Raw genomic sequence first — 12,194 nt, 5'->3', positions numbered from 1 at the left:
TTATAACATTTGTTTTATATAGGGGTACTGGCGGAATAATAAGGTACTGAAGCAGACGATGATGAAAGATTGTCGTTATATTTGGATTTACGTATGTTGAATAGATAAATTTGAGAATTTAGGTTAGGTAAATGTGTTTGAAATTCATGAGGATTGAAAAATTCTGAGCAAAAGTCACAAGTCATCGAGACTAGATGATCGAGTAGATAAAAAAAAACGAATGTTTGAATATTGGAAAAATAATGGGAGATCAAACAATATTAAATTCTTATAATTACTTTCAACTTTGAGTCTATGACACACTTCCCAAATCCATTCTCATCCATCAAAATTGATAAAAAAAAATCACTACAGTGTGTTCTGAATGTGTAGATTAAAGTATTCGTAATAAATTCGCCCTCTCACCCTCCCTTCTCGCTAGCCCTCGCTCGTTTCCTGTACCTAGTCATTGGGGAAATCGAGTTGCATAACGAGTTCCTGTGAAATAAGACAAGTAAAATTCAAATTCATCTGCTAAACCAATATTTTTAAAAAAAAAAGAAAAGTGGTTTAAAGATTTGATAAAATGATCCATCATCGAAAAAAAATCAAAATAGTGTTTCAAAAAATTAAACGCAAGTGTTTCAGATACAAGGCAGAATCTCGTATCTAATCTTTTTACCTATCCGCGCTGAAAAGCAGCTGATTTGATATCTGGCCCATTAGCTCAGTTGGTTAGAGCGTCGTGCTAATAACGCGAAGGTCGTGGGTTCGATCCCCCCATGGGCCAAATATTTTTTAATTTTTTTTTCACGCTGAAAATTTTAAAAAATGCTCCTTTAGAGACTTTTTTGCTGAAAAACGAAATTTACTCAATTTGGACGCAGATGAGGTAACAAATTCGCGAAATAACGGGCACCTATGGAAAGGAAAAAAAGAGCAAGGTGGTATAAGGGTCTTGAGCACGATACTAAAATTTTTATCATTCGTTAATTAGAAAGCTTTTAAATTAGACGAGAGCGGGGGCGCTTATTGTTGAGGAGGCACTGAGGCAGTGGCATGGTAATGGTGAAGGTGGCGGTGGCGACGACGACGGTGGCGCGTAGTGTACAGTACAGTATTATTTCCCTATCGTATTCTTTATTCATTATTCGGTCGTTAGTGCGTTCGTTTAGATTCGAATGTAGGTCACCATTAAAAGACGGGTCTAAATTTATATACCCGTGGTAGCATCTTATGAGGTTTTTGTTTCTATGTTGGAAAACATTTTATCAAAACGTGGCCAACGTGGTGTACTATTAGACTCGACTCGTATAGTACGATGTTCTACGTAGTTTACTCGTACAGCTACCTATTGTATTTTCTTAATGGGTTATTCATTTATGTGATATTATAGGCTGCGTAAAACATTTATGTATGTACCTAGACCGATGACATGATGAAGTGATGAGCAAATTTTGACGTAATCGTCTCTCTGTAAATTTCGTTTCTATCATGTGTGTGTATGTACACGAATACGTCATGTATACGAATAAGTACCTAACTACCTATTCTAATTACGTTGAAACTTTGACTGTACCTTGTCAATCTGCAGTGTTATGCCAATAGCAAAGAGTTACCAGCCTTTGGAATCATTTTGAGCTTGATGATGATTTTTTTTCTCCTAAAGACAACTTTTGATCATAATCAAAGAAATTCAAAATGATCAATTTTGAAAGATTATGAAAAATTACTCGAAATAATTATAAACTTGAAATACAAAAATGTGTAGAAATACGTAAAACTAATGATAAAAAATTGTTTTTATTTCAGATTTGGCTCGAAAATGGTTTCAAGTGAATGTTGATCCAATGATAGACCTGATTCCTGTGGACCTTTGCGATTTTTTGACAAATTTACGTAATTTTACATCTTTACGTTTTCGATCTCAGAGAAATCAAGACATAAGCTTTTTTTTAGATAGGTAAGGATTACATCCAGAAAAATCCCCTGGATGAGGTATACGATCGTGTAAAGCACCTAAACAAATTTTCACCTGATCAAGCCTCTCCTTTAGGATGTATTTATTTAAATAGAAAAAAGTTCATAATTTCTTCATATTTTTCTTTGCAGATTTGTTTTATGAAATCGCTGTTTTTGCTGTTGAACGAGAATGTGGATGAAAAGGAAGCTTCCAGTTTAGAGGATGTCTTCGGGGTACGGATGCATCCTTAAATAACCATCTTATTCTCAAATTATTTTTTATTTATACGAAATGGGCTCAAAGAAAACTTGAAATTTCGTTACTTTTTTATGTCTACCTCCCCCTTCCTCCTTCCCTTCCTCCAAAGTGCTAATATAAAGTTGTGTAGTAATTATTGAAAAAATGCAGAATGACTACGAATGCTTGCAATAATAATTCCATCCTACTATGAGCTTATGCTTATTTTTTTTTAAATCCTTTTTCAAACTCAACTAGAATTTTTTTTCCAAAAACCTTTTTATTGAAGCCGAGTCAACAGATGAAAAACATCACAATGATTTGGAAAGTTTTTCCTCCTTTTCTGAGCCATTTTATGGCAGTAATTTTTTAGATTGTTTAAATTTGCATCCAAAATCTTCTGTAGATATTTTGCATTCTGCACCGTCCTTCAAATTATCAAATTTACAATGGGAAAAATTGCTGACAAAGGAACCTCTGCAACCAGTGAACTAATTGAGCTGAATTTTGGATCATTGAAAAAAGCATGTTACCCGGACCCTCAGAACTGTATAATTATTTTGTCGATCTGCCAAAGTTGAATAATTTTTTAATTTTTGGCGAATTTTAAAAAAGCGAAAATGACCTATTGGAATTAATTTTTCCACAAAAAAAGTAAAATAAAGACAAAAATTTGAAAATATTTTTTTCACCGCTAAAATCGACTTCCCAAGTCGGCTGCTACTATTTTTGAGTCAATATGTATCCTCCAGCAAAAGTCGACTCTTCTCCAGCCATTTCAAATCGCTCTAGCTGACGTTGTAATCAGTTTCAGCTGCTGAAAATGTAATTCTGTCGTAAGTCCGACATTCCAAATCGATTAAGACAGTAAATTACAAATTGTTGCAACAATTAACAATTTTGAAATTTTTTTAAAATTTGAGATTCTCAAGTTTGTAAAAAAAAACACTAAAATACATTTTTTAATTCATCACTTTAGATTTGCAATTCGTCTGAACTTATTGACAGGATTAAACGTTCAGCTGCTGAAGTTGATTACAAGATTTTCTGGAGCGATTTGAATTTGAAATTGCTGGAAAAAAGTCAACTTTTTCCGGAGGCTTCAGATCGATTCGAAAATGATGACAATGTTGAGAAAATTTAAATTATTCAAGTCTCACTTTCTGCCAAAAATTGCAAAAATTCTCGCCTTTCGTAAAATTTGCCAGAAGTCTTGTTCCTGTCCAAAAATTGCCAAAAATTGTCGTTTTTTGGCGAAAAATTCCAAAAAAATTATTATTATTTTGCCAAAAACTGCTTAAGATTTCGTTTGTTTATTAAAAATGTAAAAAAGTCTCGCCTTTTTGACAAAAATTGCCAAAAAATTCTGCATTTTGCCAAAAACTTGCCAAATTTTCGTTTTTACCAAAATTGCTAAAAAGTTTCTCTATTTATTTAAAATTGCCAAAAATTTTCATTTTCTGCCATAAATTGACAATATCTCATTTTTTTGCTGAAAAGTTTCATTATTTTTCCAAAATTTGCTAAAAAGCCTTGATTTTTGCTAAAATTGTCATTGTCTCGCGTTCTGTCAAAAATTGCAAAAAAAATTAATTTTTTGTAAAAAATTCCAAAAATTGAACTTTCCTTTGCCAGAAAGTTGCGAAACAGTCTCAGTTTTTTTGGAAAAAATTGCAAACATGTAATCACTTTTTCGCTAATATTTGTCAACAAATCGTGTTTTTTACTGGAACTACCAAAATTTTGTTTGAGTTACCATCACATTTTCATTGGAACATTTTGTTTCGTAATTTTTTTTTACATTGAATTTAAACGAAAAGGTTTTTGTTTTTGTTGTTGTTTTTTTTGGTAATTTTTTTCCGTATTAAAATGTAAATTGCACAAGTTACTTTTTTTTTGGAAAAATTGAGTCGAGCCCTGAGTGAATCAAATGTCAGCTTAATTGAAGTTGACCAGTTGTAAAGGGTTCTTTGTGAGACATTGTGGTCCTAACAACTGGAAAACTACTCGTAGGTGGTTGCAGTTTTAAGCTGAATAGGGGGGGGGGGAGTCTCGTAGGTATTTATAATTGGAATTCTGTATTTTTATCTATTTTTCCTCTCGTACCTAAATTGTTTTGAAAATCGCCTTCAGAAATTCAGAATTTATATCTTCTTTATGCCATCTCAAAAGGCACCGAAAGGAGAGAGGAGCATCATTCAAAGAATTACATCATTTTGGAAATAAAAATAAAAATTTTACGTTTTTTTTCTCGCCGAAAAATTGCACCGTGAAAATGAGTAGAATTTTTTCGACGATATTGTAACTCTTTCGAAAACTGTATTGTATTTTTATAATCAAAAAATAAATTTGAATGAAAATTACGTTAAATGATCTTACAAGCAAGTGCATAAAATTATTGATAAGTTTCCCATATTTTCAGTATCTTATTTTTTATTCATTATTTTTACAATTTTCCTACTTCCTTATTCTCTTTGAGCACATCGTAAGTGTATCTATCTATCAGTGGCCCACGAACGATGCGATTTTTCGCGCTCTCGGATAAAATTTACTCTTTATGAACTTACGTACACGGTATATGGTATCGTCGACTACCACACTTATAATTTTTAATTAGAAAAGCCATCGTTATTTTTTCAATTTCAACATCCATACTGGGCTTTGATGTGAAAGGCAAGGCAACGACGACGTTGTGTTGTTGTTACGTATAATACGCTGTAAAATGAAGAGACATGCCTGACAGAAAATAGTGCAGAACAGAAAGAGATACATAGGTACCTAAAGGAAATAATATGTAGCTGTATGTATTAACCGAGAGCGTTATTTTTTTTCTATTAAAAGGCAATAGGTACCTACGTACCTATGTAATGTAATGTAAAGAAGATGAAGAAAAATATAAGTCTTTATAGGAGTGAATGTACGTTAGAGAAAAGGGAAGAGTGAAAAAACGTAATTTAAAAATTTTTTCTGCGCGATTATCACTGCTCGTATATCGATGATGAGAGAGCTAGACAGATGGAGATAAATGTGCGAACAAGCTGTCGAATGGCGAACGTATGATAATAATATTAATTCACGTTCGCGTATACGTACGTAAACTTTTCAACTCTAAAATATCGAGATAAGCGTTCGCGGCTCGCGATATCAGACTTTGTTCGATTTCGGCATATTTGTATATATCTGTACATCGTATACATATTATTAATGTACATATAATAAACGTTATATTACATTTATAATAAACGTGTAAATAAGTTCACGAGTGGTAGAAGGGTAATATGTATATGTAAGAAGAAAGCAGCGACGAGGAGAGAAAAAAGGCAGTAGAGAGAGAGAAGCTTTGCAGTATTAGGTTATCTAATTACACTTGGTCGGAAAACGTTCAAACAATACAAAACATATAAGCTGATAATAAATGGGTAAGCCGAGGTGATTAACCGCCAGGTCAATGACTCCTTATCTATTACAAATACACCTAAATCGAGGAAAATTATGTGTGTACCATCGATACATTACGTACGACGTACGTACGCCCGAGTATTTTCATACGGCGCTGGCGTTCGATTTTTATTTTTACTTTTTTTTTTTTTTTCAAATATTGGCTACATTGAAAGTACATTTAAAAAAGTATCTACAATATCCGTGTGTCGGAGTGTCTGCTCTGTGTATGTGGTTTTCGAAGTTTGCCTCCTGCTTCGCCATTTTTATTTTATTTTCATTTTACGAACTTTCGTCGCGGGTGGCCTCTGGCCTGATAAAGACAAATTCGCGGAAACTTTAAGTAATGAGTAATTCTTCGACGAAATGATGAACGTTTTTAATTTTTATGGGTTTGTTGAGATAGTATGATATTTTTTGAGTCGAAAAGTTGGGAAATTACGTTTGAATTGCATCAAAGTTACGTACATACGTACGTATATTCACTGGAAATATCATACATGTATTTGAGGGGTAGGGGAGATGATATTTACTGATGGAAGCGGGAGTAATAAGAGGGATTTCCCGATGACTGAGCAAGTAATTATTGCGGTTCTAGATCGAAATTCGATCCAGAGTGTTGAAATAGTATATTACGTGACAGGAGCGGAAAGTATGCGATTAACGAGTGCGAAGTTTAAGGAGCGAGGCGAAGCCGAGTAACTTAAATCGCACAAGTTAATCGCGTTACTGTCCAATCCTGTCGCGTATACTATTTTAATTTCATATGAGAGGAAAATAAATGCTGAAATTTTTAAAAATGGCTAATTTTGAATTTGTAAACATGTGCGGAAAACAGTTACTTTTCTCCCTAGGGAGGAAAATAACTACTTTCCGCACTTGTTTTGATAGATGCGTTAAGGACGTATTTTCCAACCACAAAACTGTCTAGGAAACTACTCATTTTCCGATCATATGAAATTAAAATAATTAAATTACAGGATTTTTAATAAAATAGGACAATAAAATTTAAAATTAAAAAATACCTACATTTTTTTAATTTTTCATTGAAATTCCAGCAATATTTTGAAGAAAATGCCGTCTGGCTACCACAAAAATTACTAAAAAGGATTTCAAAATGAATGAATCGCCCAAACCGTGCGGGAAAGAAAGTTTTAATGATCTCAGAATATCTCTAACTCCGAGTCAAAGTGCAGAATTTTTCCTCAACATTTTAAAAAATTTTGTGGGACCTTGGATATTGTTTTTCTCAAAGTTTACTTCCCTCCTTCCCTTCCTCTCTTCCTTTCTTCTCTTTCCTGTTTAAAAAATGCACGTTTCAGATTTTGAGAGTATTTTTCAAATTTTTGGGTTTTACATCTTTCTTATTGAGGAATCTCTCAAGGTGTTCACCTCCAAGAGTATGGTCTGAAACTGCCACAACCGAAATTTCAGCTCGCCAAATTCAGGGCTTCTACTTGAGTTGTCGTACTCGGTTTCAATAACCGAGAACCTACTGTTTTGTTTTGTTTTGTTTTTTTTTTAAATTTTGGCGGCCAAAGTTACCTTTTTTTAATGTTCAAAAATCCAATTTTTCCAAAACTTTTTTATTCTTTTTTAAGAGGCTATGCCTTTTCAACGTTATGGTAACGAAGACCAATCTTTTGCTAAAATTCTTCATTTTTTGACAAAAATTGCGAAAAAGTGCGTATCAACTTTTTGCCAATAATTGCCAAAAGTCTTGCTTTTCGCTAAACCTGTAATATGCTTAAAAATCTTATCCCCCCCCCACGAATTCAAATACCCAAAGTTGGGCTTTTTTCACAAAAATTACCAAAATGTCCAGCGTTTTACAAAAAAAAAGACCCAATTTTTTGAAAAAAAAATTGCAAGACAATATCACTTTTTGGCCACTAATTGTCAAACAGTTGCTTTTTGCTAAAATTGTCGAAGTCTTTTTTTTTTCAATACCAACTCTCGTTGTCTCACTTTTTCTTCTAAAAACTGCCCAAAAGTCTCGTTTATTTTTGCCAAAAATTGTCAAAAAGTTAAATTACGAAAAGTCTTGTTTTTTGCATAAATTGTCAAAAGTTCTCCATATTGCAAATGTATTTTTAAAAATTTCCACTTTTTAGTATAATTGCCAAAAATTTTGTTTTTTTTTGCCAAAAATTGCTAAGAAGCCCTTTCCTTTTGCTAAAATTGTTGTCAAGTCTCACTTTTTGCCAGAAAATTGCTTTTTTGGCAAAAATTACGAAAAAGTATACTGTTTGCTTACGTACGTACGAGTTTCTATGGAGTTCCATTTTCAATTTTTGTTCATTTTTTAGATCAAAATTACCTACCAACCCGAAGGAATAATTCGAAAATTAAATTTTTACGTTCGTAGGGGAATTCTTGAAATTTGCTTAAATGACTGTAACTTGCCTAAAACTTATCTGCCGAGTGAATTTCACAATTTTGAGCCATTCTAAAGCCTTCAGCGTGATTTTCGATTTCTCTAAAATTTCAATTTTTTTTTCAGAAGGTGTAAAAATTATTTTGGCCAGCTGAAAATTGTTGTAACTAATTCTCGACCTGTATAAAGGCATTATCCACAATTTAGCAAATTTCCAGGCAAGCACCTCGAGTGGGTTTTTTTGGCCAGCATTTTCCATTTATCATTAAAAATATCTTTGTCAAAAAAACGCACTCGAGGTGTCCGTCTGAAAATCGACTCAAATGGGCGTAAACTCGTTAGGGAGGTCCCCGAGGTCGAGAATAAGCCACAAAGAACTCGATTTTTTCATGTCTTTCGGAGAAATCAAAAATTGCACTGGAGGCTCCAGAATGACTCGAAATTCATATTTTTACCTTTTCATTAAATAACTACCTACATACGTTCCTTCAGAATGGAGTTAAAAAAAATTGAAAAAAAATCATTTGAGAAGTTGGAACCTAAATGGGGACTTTGAAAATGTTTTAAGAAGCGAAAGAGTCTTTTTCTCTTTAACAAACCTTAGCTACATTTATAGATTCTTATTCTTAATGCATCTACTTAATAACAACAAATTTTGAATTTTCTTCAAAAAATGAACCAAAAAAAATGAAAATTTCAATTGAATAATAATTGTACAAAGAAAAACGCAAAAAATTCTTTGTCACGATAAAACTGAGAAATGAGTCGTAAAAGCACAAAAAATACGAGAGAATTTTTTCTATAAATTTTCAAACCATAAATCGTCATTCCCCTTGCTCCTCATTAAGTGCGTCGCGTCGCTATCCCAACGAAACAATGAGTCAACTCGTCGAGAAGAATTTTCGCAGCGATTTGTTTCTTTTTGAAAATCGGCTACCATTTACATCGATCGCTCGGTTTAGTTTTGTGCTGACGAATATAACTCCAATTTGGTGAGCAGCTAAAGAACTGCGAGAAGAAAAGAGAAGAGATGATGTAAGGCAATTGCACGTGATTTTTTTCGCCTCGTAAATTTCGTTTTTTAATTCGATTTATATTTTTGTAGGCGATTACACTTAGTTATGGATATTCTTGTTCTGTGACGTAGGTATATTTCACTCGGCTGGAATAAGTTTTTCAGGCAAGATTCCTAAAAAGGTACGAATAAACACGAATCAACGAATCAATCAAACTCACGTCATTCGTAGTTTAAATTTATACATACTCGTAAGGCCTATAGAACGATGAGCTGCAAGTGACATGATACCGCAGGACACGCTTTTGTAAATTGTGCGTGCACAATGTGAACTTTGGAGAGAAAAAAGTGAAATATTAATTGGAATATACCTTATATTGTGTGTGTAGTACAATGTACATTGTACGTGTGTCGTGTATTTGAAAAAAAAAAAAAACTTTTGCATTCTAGGTACTCGTGCGATGAGCCAGAGTGAAAGGGGGAAGAAGATAAAACCATCGAGACGACGAAAAAATGTCAAAATTTTCAGCGTTCTTCGACTAAAATACATCACGGTCTGACGTCCGTATATCAATGTTTATACCTCTACATAATATTTTATCGTTAACACGAATATACTTAGTTTGATTCTTACTTAAAACGTCCTTGAGCTAGGTCAGGTTACATTCTAGGTCAAAGTTTTAACGTGAACTTTAAATTAGACTATACAGTTGACAATTATATAGATTGTAAGAGTGCGCCAGAGAGAGAGAAAAATGCGAAAAAATAAATTCACCTAACGCCGCGATCGATTCGATATTTTTTTATACGAATCTGTCGCGTCTATGTCGGTGTTTTTTTTTTCACTCGCTGCTCTTACGACTTACGACGAGCGAAAGGAAAAGAAAAATATTACGAATGTTGTGGCGTGAAATTACAATCACGCGCGGCGCGCGGTCGGCGAGGCAAAATAGGAAGAGAATCGAGACTCTCGATGACGACGTAATGGAGAAAGGCGCACACAGGCTTGGTCCGATAAACAAGTATGGCGAAGAGGAAAGAAAAAAAAACCAACGCTGTATGTAAACTGGTTACGCGAAGACGCTATTTGGCTTTCTCCGAGCAGCCAGAGAGAATAAGAAGAGAAAGAACCGTTCTTGAAGGTATTACGACTGCGAACGATGACGATGGCGACGATGCCGATGTTGTTATTGTGCAAAAAAAATTCTCTCGAGGACTAGGTACGTGTGCCAGAGAAAGATAGACTGATTCGAGATGTGAAAAAACTAGTTTTGAATTTTTTTTCCACAGTCACAGTGAAAGGAAAATTATCCTGGGTGTTGGCAACGATATGTTCGAGTCATCTAGTGTAGGTTAAATTACTCGTAAATGAATTGTTTAGATGCTGGAAAGTTGAAATTAGGATATGAGAGCGAATTGAATTTTAAATTAAGGTGGTGGTTTTTGGATAGGCGTTGTTTTTTTTATGAGCATAGAGTTCATTGTGCTCCCTGTTGAAGGATTTTGGATCTATATGATGCTGATTTTGAGAATTTCACTAAATTACCCATTCCTAGGCTAATCTTATTACCAACCAGGAAATTTGAAACCAGATTCTGTATCACAACGTGAGGAAAAAATTGAGACAAAATTTCTAAAAAAAATTACATCGGTGAATTGCCAATGTTTTTCAAGGTTGAAAAAAATTTTAGGACCCAAAAATTGGTCGTTTTTCAATAAATTCATTTTCCCTTTTCAATTTGTGTAGTTCAAAGCAAATTGCTGAACAGGTTGCTCCTCTCACCTCTCTCAGAGATATTGAAAATTCAACTAGCAATAAGAAGAGAACCTAATGAAAGCTCATTATCCACCCCCTTCTCCTCTCAACTTTTTGACTGATCCTTCGTGCACTTTGAAAAAAAAATCTTCAATAAATGCAAGTTCAAATATTATATCTGACGATGCTGAAGTCTCGTACAAAGTCAGCTGACTGAAATTTCTGAAAATTTTTCAATAATTTTCCTCGCCTCCTGGATACGTTCGTTTTTCAACTTCACGATGAACTTTGACATGGGGGGGGGCTCTTCTCTCTCAATTCCGCCTAGCTCACGTCCAACCACAGATGCAATACAGAAAATAGGCATATTGCATGCGAAGGGTATACGAATCGGCGCACCTTTCACAATCGATAAACATACGGTACATTTTCTGTCCGCAAATCTGATACCTACCCAAAATGGGGTAAAATTATTGAAAAATTTGCTATTACGACTTCCGAGCTTTAATAATAAAAGCATTTATGTACTTCTGACAAGAACAACTATAGCTCGTAGAATTGGTGGTATTCGTGGTGACTGTGTAAGGTACCTGTGTGTTCAGATTCTATAACTTAACTACACTCGTACAACGACGGATATAGGTATAGGTAATTCGATGGAAATTGAAAATCGATACGAAAGTTTGTAGCTGTCATCGCGGTTAACCGCCGCCAGCCAAGTGAAATTTTATATCGGAATTTCATTCGTACCTTCGTCGATACGATCGCAAACCGAGTACATAAGCAAAGGTTTCGTTCGTGATAAGAGCGAGAAAGAGGGAAGAAAATGAGTTATTCCTACGGTGTGTTAGCTACACCTTCTGTTCTGCTGCGAAAAGAAGTTTTACAATCGTGATTTCCAATTCCAACCCCTCTATATCGTTTCTAAGAACATGGTGACTATTTGGAAAATTTTTTGAATATGAAATCGAGATTTCTAATTATTGAAAAATACGAATACCTTTGGGCCTTGTGCGTTATAATATGATTAAAAATGGTACTGGTGTTATTTGATTTCAGATTCGTCGTTCGCATTGGGATTTAATTTATGTTTGGATGAGCACCTATAATATGCGGTCGTGTATTGGCCTAGGCAGAGGATTTTCTCATATTTTTTGCGAATCGACAACGTATAATCTTGTTATATGAGCGTAAATTTCTCACGCGAGAAGTGTACGTACAACTGGTTAAAGGTAAGCGACTTGTTGCGAAATTTCGCGCAGATTTGTTGTTGGTTGCTTTGAGAAAAATAACGCTTATAGTAAAGAAGTACCTAATCAGATGAAATAAACTATAGAACTAGAAGCTAGTTGTAAGGTATCAATTTTTAAACCATCGATTAGAAGAACGTTAGGGTGAGTTGATTCCATTTCTTTTTAATAAATCTACA

General features: G+C 34.1%; 1 protein-coding gene and 1 non-coding gene across 8 annotated transcripts in view; one reads left to right on the top strand and one right to left on the bottom strand.

The window, feature by feature from the left end:
* The window catches only part of Hr3 (Hormone receptor 3), a 140,307-nt gene that overhangs the window by 60,855 nt on the left and 67,258 nt on the right, over positions 1-12,194 (bottom strand). The gene's annotated exons all lie outside the window — the stretch shown is intronic.
* TRNAI-AAU (transfer RNA isoleucine (anticodon AAU)) lies at positions 696-769 on the top strand. Its single transcript has one exon. It is a non-coding gene; the product is annotated as a tRNA-Ile (tRNA).

Source organism: Planococcus citri, chromosome 4 (genome assembly GCF_950023065.1).
Source record: "Planococcus citri chromosome 4, ihPlaCitr1.1, whole genome shotgun sequence".
NCBI lineage: Eukaryota > Metazoa > Arthropoda > Insecta > Hemiptera > Pseudococcidae > Planococcus > Planococcus citri.
Note: the sequence above shows the minus strand (reverse complement) of the source record. Positions and strands in the feature narration are given on the sequence as shown.